Source organism: Notamacropus eugenii, chromosome 6 (genome assembly GCF_028372415.1).
Source record: "Notamacropus eugenii isolate mMacEug1 chromosome 6, mMacEug1.pri_v2, whole genome shotgun sequence".
NCBI classification, from domain to species: Eukaryota; Metazoa; Chordata; class Mammalia; order Diprotodontia; family Macropodidae; genus Notamacropus; species Notamacropus eugenii.
Genome location: NC_092877.1, coordinates 292,311,097 through 292,322,353, shown reverse-complemented (window position 1 = coordinate 292,322,353; position 11,257 = coordinate 292,311,097).

Sequence of the window (11,257 nt, the reverse complement as noted above, 5' to 3'; positions counted from 1 at the left end):
AATTCTTGGAGCCCAGGTTAAGACCTCTGGCTCTTAGATAAAATGCAGACCCCTCAGTTTAGCACTTAAGGTTATCCACAGTTTTCATGCAACCTTACTTCACCTTACATTCCTACATGTCCTACTTACTGGTCCCTAAATTTAACATTCCATTTGTTGTTTGTTCCAGGCTTTGCACAGGCTATTTAGTCCTCCTGGACTTTGCCTCATAGAAGCTTATTTTTCTAAGAGTCAAAGACGAGGGAAGAATATATCCCAAGGCTTACCTCATGTGCCACTGATTACAGGAAGACTTTCCTAATGCCTGTTGCTGCTAGTGCTTTCTCCTTCCTCAAATTTTCTCATATTTTCTTATCAATATGTGATGTGATAAGTCTACAGTATGGCATTAGCCAGCTGAGAGCAGAGATTGTTTTTCATTTTCTCTATGTATCTTTCAGTAACCAGCACAGTGCCTTATACACATTAAAGGCTATATAAACACTTGTTGAACTGAATGTGCACCCCAACATTAGGTCCTCCATGCTGAGAGATCTCTCCTCCATAAACTCTTTTTAATTTCCCTAAGCAGGGCATCCTTAAAAAATATCATTGAATCTCTAGTCTTCAGGTTCATCCTGACTCTCATACACTCCCTCTGTTCTCATAGCAAATCCCAAAATGTACTACTGAGGCTCTCAAACCTACTGCCTTTTCTTTCAAATTCCCCTGCTTACCACACTCAAACTGGCTTTCATGAAACTCCAAAGCACATATTCCAGCCCTGGGCTTACCTTCTTATGCTGTATATATGGTCTGTAGAACTACAGTTACTCACCTTTCTGTGCAGCCACTCCAGACAGTGATCAGGAAGGAAAACTGGGCAAAGGAACCACAACCTTCCACTAGTCTTCCCTTCTTAGCCTTCACACTGTTCCAAGTTCCTGACACATGTCACCATTACATTTCACAGCCTGCCTTGCTGATAACATTTGCATAATATTTGGGCATGGCCTTAGCCAACTTTGCCACCTGCTAAATGTGTTTCCCTGTCATCAAGCATGAATCTCTGACACATCTGTTGAGAGCCTATTATGGAAAAGGAAGACACTGTCTTAGGCCTTGTGGGGAATATAAAAAATAGTTAGACACAATATTATACAATCTAGTAGGAATGTCACGACAAACAGATGAAAAAGTGAAATAGCAATAGAAGACATTGATAGATCGTAGTTCAGTAAGACAATCATGACATGTATGTACAGGTTAATTTTTAATCTCAATAAATAGTACCCCTACACTTTTGAGATTTTGCTATTTATAGCAGCAGTATTTACACATTTTGCCATGATTCACCTTAGAGATAGAAGAATCTTAAAATACCTATTTCAAACTGTCCCTCTGTTTCTTTCTTTTATTACTTAAAAAAAATCAAATATTTCTCATGTTCCTCATTTACTGCATTCCTACTATGTTTCTTCTTCTTTATCTTTATCCTTTTGGACCTTTCTACCAGCAAAACTGACGTTAGATTATACTTCTTTAGATTTCCCTTGGGAAATCCCTTGCATCATCTATAATCTGTAATCAGTATGTTTGAAATTTGACATGGGATTTCCTAAGCAATTTGGAACTAAAGAAAGTCAACCTGAATATGAACTTTCAGTCTGTGTAAAACAGGCCTTTTTTCATCTTCTATTTCTTTGTATCTTTAGTACATCCAGTTAAATGAAGCTAGTATAGCCCTGGCGTGGACCACTGAGCACTGTTTTCTCTTTCTGACTCACACACCCCAAACCTGTCCAAACACTGGGGGATGGGCTGCAAATCTGAGTTGGGATGGAGGACTGGCCATAGCCACCACCACTCAGCTACCACTCAAAGTCTCCTAGGCCGAGGAGTAACTCTAGGAGAGAGATTCATTTTTATTACTCACCATTTTAGCTCTTGAGTCCACAACTGGTGCACTTCCCACTTATATCAAATCAGTCATATTGACACCATTGACTCAAAATATTTACTAAATGATAAGGCAAAAGCAAGAATAAACATAACGTTTACTCACCAAACCAAAGCAGGAATAAACATGTTATACCTGTTCATGCATAAATTTGGGTCACACTCTCCCATCAATGTATATAGTGTCCATGGAAGAAAGTAGGCACATACTTATAGAAACCTAGCAGAGAGATACTGAAGTAGAAAACTCATGTGCCTGGGAAATCTAAAGCCATTTGGATGATAGGCCTTTTTGTCCTGGATTTCTTTTGTGAATAGTCTGTACCATTGTTTGTTAATGTATTTTTGCTTAATTTGAAGACCTTTCTCACCCATTAATAGGCCCATATGACCTGCTTAAATCACATAGAAGCCTAAGTCACATGTGGTGAGAGCAGCTTGCTGAATGGGTGGAACAGGAAGGGTGGGGCAAAGCAGGGGGGAAGTTGGTGAGCGCAGTTAGGGTAGAGGAGAGAGAGGACACAGGAAGGCACAGCTAGAGTTGCTTGTGGGAAGGTGGGTAGGGGGAAGGCTTGGAAATGGCGTGGTCCCCTGCAGTGCTAATGTATATTGATTTCTTGGTTACTATGATGGATTTGGTTTTATGGTCTTGGGATCTGCCTTTCTAGTGTCTGAATAAATGTCTTTCTTCTGCCTTCTACATGGAGAGTCTGTTATACTTTGTGATTCAGAACTACTCCTGAATATTCATAGTCACTGTCTATGCTGTGAATGTTGCCTTGGTGATACAGCTATGTATCACTTATTGGTCAAAAGCATCTGCTATTTTCTTCTCTCCTGCTTTTCAATGTTCTCCTACTATGCAAAGCCACTAATCTTGGGCTACTGAAATAGCATCAAGCTCTTTAAGCACATAGTCTTCTTTGGCAAGGTGTTGAGAAAGTGTTACACAATTTTAGCAAAGACATATCAGCATAGCTCCCAGCCAAACAACTTTTCTTCTTTTCTTTCCCATTCTCTTAAACTATGCAGACAACACTGACAGTCATGAAAAGTTTCCCCTTTCTTAAGTCATAGAGGGCACTAGGAGAGCAAAAATCCTAGACAGCTCTTCACAAAGCAGCAAGATTGAGTACTCTTACAATGAGCTTCCTTCCAACAGCTAAGGCTTTTGGGCTTCAGTCAACTCTCTCAGCTGACTCAGCTTTTCTCTAGCCAATCAGCTCTCAGTAAAGAGATGCCTTTCTTCCAAATAGCAGAGCTCACAGCAGAGCTGCTGAAAAGCCTGTCAGCTTGGCTTAGATCAGCTTTTATACTGTCTTCTGTAGGCAGATTCTCCCCTTGCCTTTTGTGTCTTCTGTTTCTACATTCTTCTGACTCATTTTGGACTTAGCATTTCCCTCTTTCTAGCTTTTTATGCCCTCTCTGGGATCTGATGCCTCAAATTAGGCCCTTATAAATAGTGACCCAACTCTAACTTATGATGTTAAACTAAAAGAAAAATCCATTTTATCCCAATATGATTCCAATAACCCTTATATAATCATCCCACATTCCCAAGTCATTCATTTATAACTTATCAACTTTTTTCAAAACTCTGAAAACAGTAATATGTAAATGATTTGCTGAACCAAAGAAACTCAATATTTATTTCAATCTTTTATTCAATCAATACTCTTCTTTCAGATGAGTCCTCTGAGGGCAGAGAACTCAGAGAATTTTTCTCTCAGATTCTCAGAACAGACTGTGTTTCTCCACCAGAATTTTTATTAAGAGGCTATTTATGAATGTTCCTGATGCAAATGTTCTTTTTGGTCCCTTTCAACAACCAAAATGAACACAACAAAGAAGGCAGTGCCTACACTGGGAACAGGGCTATCAGGAACCTTGAAAGGGCAAAAGCCCTTAACAAAAAAGGTACAGAGGAATACATAGAACTAAATATACTCAGCAGTTAAATAGCCAACTCTATTAAATGAGGGCTGAAGAGAAAATGAGTTGGCAGAAATATAAAATTTTACCATCCAAATCAGTTATCTAATAAGCAAAGAGATATTTAGAGAATATATCACAACACAAGTAACACCAAAGAGCCAAAAGATAGTGTTATTGGTATTTCTATAGCTTAAGAATCTGTTAAAGCCCCTACAGAATTAGTAAAATCTGATGTAAGTACTGACTCAGTGAGGTTTAGATTTCAAGTAGTCTTGAGATTACAAAATGGTTTAAGTAGGACTCAAGGGCCTCAAATAGGGAGTCACTCACTGAGATCAGCAAAAAAAAAAAAATATTAATTAGAATTAAAAACCTGTCTGACTCCCTACCACTTTTATAGAGAAAAAAGGGATTAAGATTAAACTGAAGATTCTTAGTAAATAACAGATCCAAAGAGAGACAATACCCCAAAGGGAAAAGGACATGGCCAGGCAAGTCAAAAGAGTGTTCTACTGAGGTAAAAAGTCAGAGTTTTTAAAGGTAACCAATTCAGAGGGCTAAACAGAAAGTCATGAACTAAGTCTAGGGTAACAAGGCCTAGAGCTGGGGGAGTTTCACATGGCACATGAGTAATAAAATGCCACAAAGGAAAGCAGAAGGAGTTTGCTCCTGATCACTTGTTTCCCATAAATAACCAGCACAACACAGTGTGCTTTTAAGTCAGTTATAGTCATACTCCCACTCAGCAATGGGTCTAGAGAGCAGAAGAAGCATAGTATGGTAGAAAGAAGACTCGACTTGTATACAGAGGATCTCTATTTGCATTCCTGTTCTATTACTACCTGTGTGGTCCTTGGCAAGGCAGTAATGTGTCCCGTGTTTCTGTTTGGGCACTTGTAAAATGAAAGGGCTGGATTAGATGACCTTTTAGGTATCTTCTAAATCTAAATATATGATTCTTTTCCTTAGAAACCACAACAAGCTTGAGTCTGTGGTTTGGTGGGCTACCATTAGTGAAAAACCTTCAGTTCTGGAACATACAAAGGATGATGGAAGGAACTCGGAACTCTGAGTCAAAAAGACCTGACTTTCACTTCTGATACTTCCATTAACTTCCTGTGTGACTTTCGTTAAGTCATCTTACCCCAGTAAGCTTCATTTTCTTCATTTGTCAAAAAGAGAGAATTGTACTAAATGATTTCTCGAGTCCTTTCCAAATCTCATATTCTATGCTGTTATAATTTTAAGTGGCACAATGGTTTTCCTGGTCTCTTTCTCTGACCCCTTGAACCCTTAACCCAAACAAACCCATCACTTGACTGGACATATTAGTTGATGTGATTTTGCAGTAATGAACAACAGGAGTCATGGATTACTCTATATTAGTCCCCTTGTGGCCTACTACTACAGCACTACAGCCGAGATGGAGCATAATCCATTGAGCTTTTCTAGGAAGTAAGTATAAGAATTAATATAGGTACAGGAGTTCTCATGAGACCCATGTCCTTGGATTTCTGGTAAATGGCCCGCTTGGATGGTATACAGTTGAGTTTAAATATGCCAGAATTATTTATTACCGATGGATTAGTTCTGATAATTCCACATGGAATCCAATGTCTATGAAGTTTGGTCTAGAGAAGGACCTTTTAGGTGATCAAATTTGGTTTTTCATGACAACCCATCTGCCTGAAGATTTCAGAGTCTGGGAACATAATGATGGTTAAGTTGAATAGACTAAAAATTAAGGTCCAACAGAACTATTATAAATTAAACTTACAGGTCATCAAAGTATTCTGTGTTAACAAGGTCATTGTGGAGAATGACTGGGTTTTCTTCCCCCTTGAGATGATGCTTTCCTGCTTCAAAAGCAACTTTACTGTTGAGCAGGTTCTTCCAGCTGGTATGTTGTTTTGCTATGGTAAACTTATAGAAGCGCTACGTGAGGCACATGCATAGAGGAGGTAGGAGTGCTCTGTGAGAAAATATCTCAATGAATTCTTCCCAGAGATCCAGGTAGATTAGAAAAGAGGATGAGGTAAACCATGTTTTCAGTTTATTCAATGTCCCTTCTGTTTCAGTTATATAATGAAAAACTTGAGACCCTCCAGCAGGTATGTTGTACATATAAGGGCAGGGAGTGGAGGGAACAGTAGAAAAGAGGTTGTATTGTGCGAAGGAACCACAGGTCTGCTGTAAGTCTTTTGTGGAGGCAAGGTTTCCATACTGCAGTACAATCTCCTCTTACTTGAATCCGAATAATAACAGCCAAAAAATCCCACTTGTTGAGGTGGGATTCCTCCTGCAATATGACTTTTTCTTACTTGAACCTATAATCACTTCCCACCAACTACTTCTGGGTGCCTAGAATTCCATTTTCTTTTTCTCAAATTTTCATTTCTCCAGTTTAGGTGCCAGAGAACAGACTGGATTACTTCAGTCCATTGAATAGCATCTCAGGTCAAGGATATGTATCACCAAAGCAATATTCACAGCACTCATAGCAACTATAAATATGCTGGTATAGTTCTGAATAGCAAAATATAACAGCCTCTCCATATACAGAAAGCCGAATTCTAACACCAGAAAGCCCAATCCATCATAGTAACCAAGAAGTCAGTACACATTATCACTGCAGGAGATACCACCATTCCCAAACCCTCCACTCCCACCCTGCCTCTCCAGGGCCTTCCCACAAGTAAATGCAATCCTAACTGTCTGCCTGTCTGTCTGTTTCCTCTCCCTCTCCCTCTCCTTCTCTCTCTCTCTCTCTCTCTCTCTCTCTCTCTCTCTCTCTCTCTCTCAGCTTTAACTACTTTCACCAACTTCTTGCTCCACCCATTCATCAAGTTCCTCCCACCACATGTGACTTAGGCTTCCATGTGATTTAAGCAGGTCACATGGGCCTATTAATGGATGGGAAATATCTTCAAATTAAGCAAAAATATATTAACGATACAGGATACAATCAAGATTTATTACCACCTTCCTGGTCCTGGTGATCTTGCTAAAATTTCTAAACTAAGCAAAATCCACAAAAATAAACTTTCAAGTACAAAAATAAGAATAAAAAGATTGTCCATGAAACTGCAGAATTTTGTTATTTGAAGTTTATTAGGCCATATGCTACAATGATATCCATGCAGTGTCAACAAATTTAGGAAAAGGTCCCAAGCAAAATGGGTGGAATCTCTGTGGAGTTCTTACAGGCAGCCACAGACAAGAATCATATAGGAAGAGTTGCACTGCAGTCCATACTGTTGGACAGAGCTCCTGCATCAGTGAAATCATTAATCCACTAAAATATTTTAAGAGGTATAAATTAATAATGAGATGATAACAGAATGTCCTACTTGTTTCCATGTACCCTTTTGAATTTTTTTCTTTCTTTCTTTTTTTTTTTTTTGCTGTTATTACCCAAATACTTAGTTGGGTCTGTGATCTCATCTATTTGGGTGTTCCTTTCAACAAAGCAGATTGCAACATCTGTGCCTATCCATGTGTACAACTCTAATCAAGAAGGTTCACTCAACATTCTGTTGGCCTTTCTTGACTCCTCCAGCCCTTACAAGATATGAGTGGAAAACACTCTGTCATCTTTCCAACATCCTCCCATGTTCTGTGGTCCTCCTGTCTTCTCTTGCCTTGTGACCCTTCCACCTTCTCTCCCTATCATACATTTCCTTGATAACATCTTTTACTTCTATTTTTCTTCTAAATTCCTCATGTGTTTTATGTTGCAGCTTGCTTACACTCACCATATGCCTCTCCACTGCCCTCAATGTGATATTCACTTTTTTATTCTTCAGACACCGCTATAGACCTTGTCTCATTGCCATGCAACAACATTAGTAGAGCATTGTGAACAAAGTATATTTTTCCATTGCTCAGTTACAGCAGAATAACACAAAACAATGAGAGATGACAAAACTGAATCTAAATGAAAATGAAACGACAAGAAACTGTGGTACTCCCTATTCATAGTTGCTAGAATTTTGCTACTTTTTAAACAAATTGGACATTTATAAAAATGGTTGGAATGTTTGAGCTAAAAGGGGCCTTAGAAAACAATTAGCTCAATCCCTTCATTTTACAGATGAGGAAACTGAGTGCCCAGACAGCTGGGGGGAATCATCATGGTCACACAACTAGCTGATCCTCTCTGAAATCTATCCACAGACCCTTTGGGAATCTGTGGACTCCAGATTGAGAACCCAAGGACCAATGGGGATAAGTAACTACAAAATAATACAAGGTAAAGACAAATAATATTGGGAGTGAAGAAGACTGATTGGTGAAAGGGAATCACAAAAAGCCTCAGAGGAAATAGAAGGCTATGGATTTTTAGACTCAGCATTGAGAAGGCATGGCTAATAGCCAGTCTAAAGGCATTGAGATGGCATCCTGATGAAAGATGAATAGCCAGTTTGATTTCATTTTAGAATGTGTAAAGGTGGATGATGTGTAATAAAAATGGAAAGGTAGGTTGGGTCAAAGTTGGAAAAAACCAAGGACAGGAGAGATGACAATGTTTGAAAATTCATTGGAGAATGAACATAGTGAATCAATGTGGAAAATGAGACAGTGAATCAATTAGGGAATAGTATGATTGTTATACTTCATGTGGACCCAGTTGGGATTAAATAACACAAATTTGTAGTGGACACAAGCAGCACAGTTTTATGATTTCCTCCATCTCCATTCAGCAGCACATGATTTCATTTTGTATATGATTATGTATCTTACAAATGGAAACACAAAGATCAGATGGCCTTGTTTATGTGATTAATATTGGTATGTCCAGCATTTCAAGAAGAGGTTTTGATTCCCTTAAAGAAATGAAAGATCTTCCTGTCTCAATGGAAACTGAGGTTCAGGGGAAAGAGTGGTCAGTATCAAATCAATAGACATGCCCTAACATCTTGGTTTCTAGTTGAAAATTTACAGTTCACCAAGCCATAAAAAAGCTAATTAGACTTATATTTTTGTTGGCTAAAAATTAATTAGCAATTAACTGGCTTCATTTAGTTAGCCATCATTGAGTAATGAAGCATTTATATATTCATGCCTTTTAACTGGACAGTCTTTTCCAGCAGCCTTGAAAAATTTAATATTAATATTTTAATGGACAAAGGCTTTTGGTCCTTAACTTGATAATTGTTCTCTGGTTGAGCTGCGTCAAGGATATATACACATACACACATACATACACACATACATGCATGCATATATTACAACCCAGTTTTAAGTGACTATTTTCTGTTCTGTTTGGCAAGGGTAAACTCTCATCAACTGAGGCTACAAAGTATAGTTAATTCTCCCTCTCTCCAACTAGTCTCATCAGTAATTTCTCCCATTTTTCTCATGCCTATTAAATCTGTTCAGTCCCCAACAAAACTTTTTTAAAACAATATTTTTATTTTTTTTTTGTATTTTGACCAACTTCATTTACATCTTCCCCCCGCCCCCCACCTAACAAGATTTCTCTTGTAATAAAGATGTAAAAAGAGAAAGTAGAAAAGGCAAATGAGCAAAACCAATAATCATTTTTGAGAGAATATGTAATATACTCTTCCCAAAGTCTCTCACCTCTGCAAAGAGGTGCATTTTTTCAATCTTCTCTGGGGTCAAAGTTAATCATTAAAATTATAGCATTCTATTTTGTTTTAATTTCAATTTCTGCTGACATTGTCATAGTTTCTGTTCATACTGTTTTTCTTTTTCTGCTTACATAACTCTCTGTATCATTTCATATAAGCCTTCTATGAGTCTCTGAAGTCTTCATTTTAGTTATTGATTCCAGCACAGTCTTTCCTAATTCACTTACTTAGGCTTCTTCTTGGATTCCTTTATCAACTTGAACCCCCATAATTTTTTGGGATGTCTTCCCCACAACCTGGATCTCCTTTGTTCTTTCAACCATAGTGATGTTTTTGAAATTTGCCTGTCCCTTTCCTTCCCATTGCCACCATGCTAGCCCAGGCACTTATGACTTCACCTCTTAATATGTGTATGCTAGCCCAGGCACTTATGACTTCACCTCTTAATATGTGTAACAGCTTCCCCACTGGCTCTATACTGGGCCTTCTTTTCTCACTCTAGAGTATTTCACTTGGTCATCTCATCATCTCCCATGAACTCCCAAATATCATCTCTATGAACATGATTCTCAGATCTATCAGTCCTGTTCTAGCCTCTCTCCTGACCTGCAGTTTCACATATCCAGATACTTACTGGACACCTTGAATGAATATCCCATAAATATCTTAAATTCAAAATATACAAAATGGAAAATATACAAAACTCCAGTTACCTATCTACCTATTACCTCTAGGATTAAATATAAAATTCCCTGGCCTTTAAACCCTTCATAACCTGACTCCTCCTTTTCCAGTCTTCTTATACTTGAGTCCCCCACTGCATACTCTACAATCCAGTTACACTCCAGCCTCTTTGCTGTTCTTCATATAAGCTGTTCTATCTTCCCATTCTGTGCATTTTCTATGGTTGTTCCCCCTGTCTGAAATTCTCTCCCTCCCAAATTCTGTCTCCTGGCTTCCCTAACTTCCTTCAAGTCTTAGTAAAAGTCAAACCTTCTGCAAGAATCCTTTCCTAAATATAAGTGCCTTCCCTCTAAGATTACGTCTAAGTTATTCTGTATTTATCTTCTGTATACATAATTGGTTGCATGTAGCCTCCCCCATTAGATTATCAGAGACTCTTTTTACCTTTCCACTGCTGGGGTTTGGGATAGTGCCTGGCACACAATAGATGTTTAATAAATGCTTCTTGACTTGACTACCATTCACCCAGTCACCATATTAAAAACTCATCTCCCAATCTTGGTCAAGTCTTGTTCATTCTATTTTTGCAGTCTCTCAAATTAGTCCTTCCTTTGGATTCCCACTGCAACCAGTCTGGTTGAATTTCTCATCATCTTTTATCTGGATCATTGCAATAGGCTCAAAACTTGTATCCCTACTTGCAGTCTCTTCTCACTTATCTTCACTTAAACTTCTAAATATAAAGTTATGTGTCTGTAATTCCTCTGTTCAAATGAATCTCCATAGCCTACCAAATAAAGTCAGGCCAAGTCATGACTTGGATTGGAGCTCAAGAGAGATGAGAGATATGTATCTGAATGTCTAGATATGTGTCTAGAGAGAAATGTATTTAGGCTCAGTCAGAAACTGAGTTACCTGCATATTGAAATTATGGACCCTAATGAGATCATCAAGAAGGTATACAGAGAAAAGAGGGCTCATTAGTGATTCCTGGGATACATCCTAGCCAGGAGGGCAGGATATGGGAATGATCAGCAAAAGCGATTGAGAAAGAATGGTTAGGAAGAGAACCAGGAGAGAGGAGTTACAAGTGTCCATGTGGA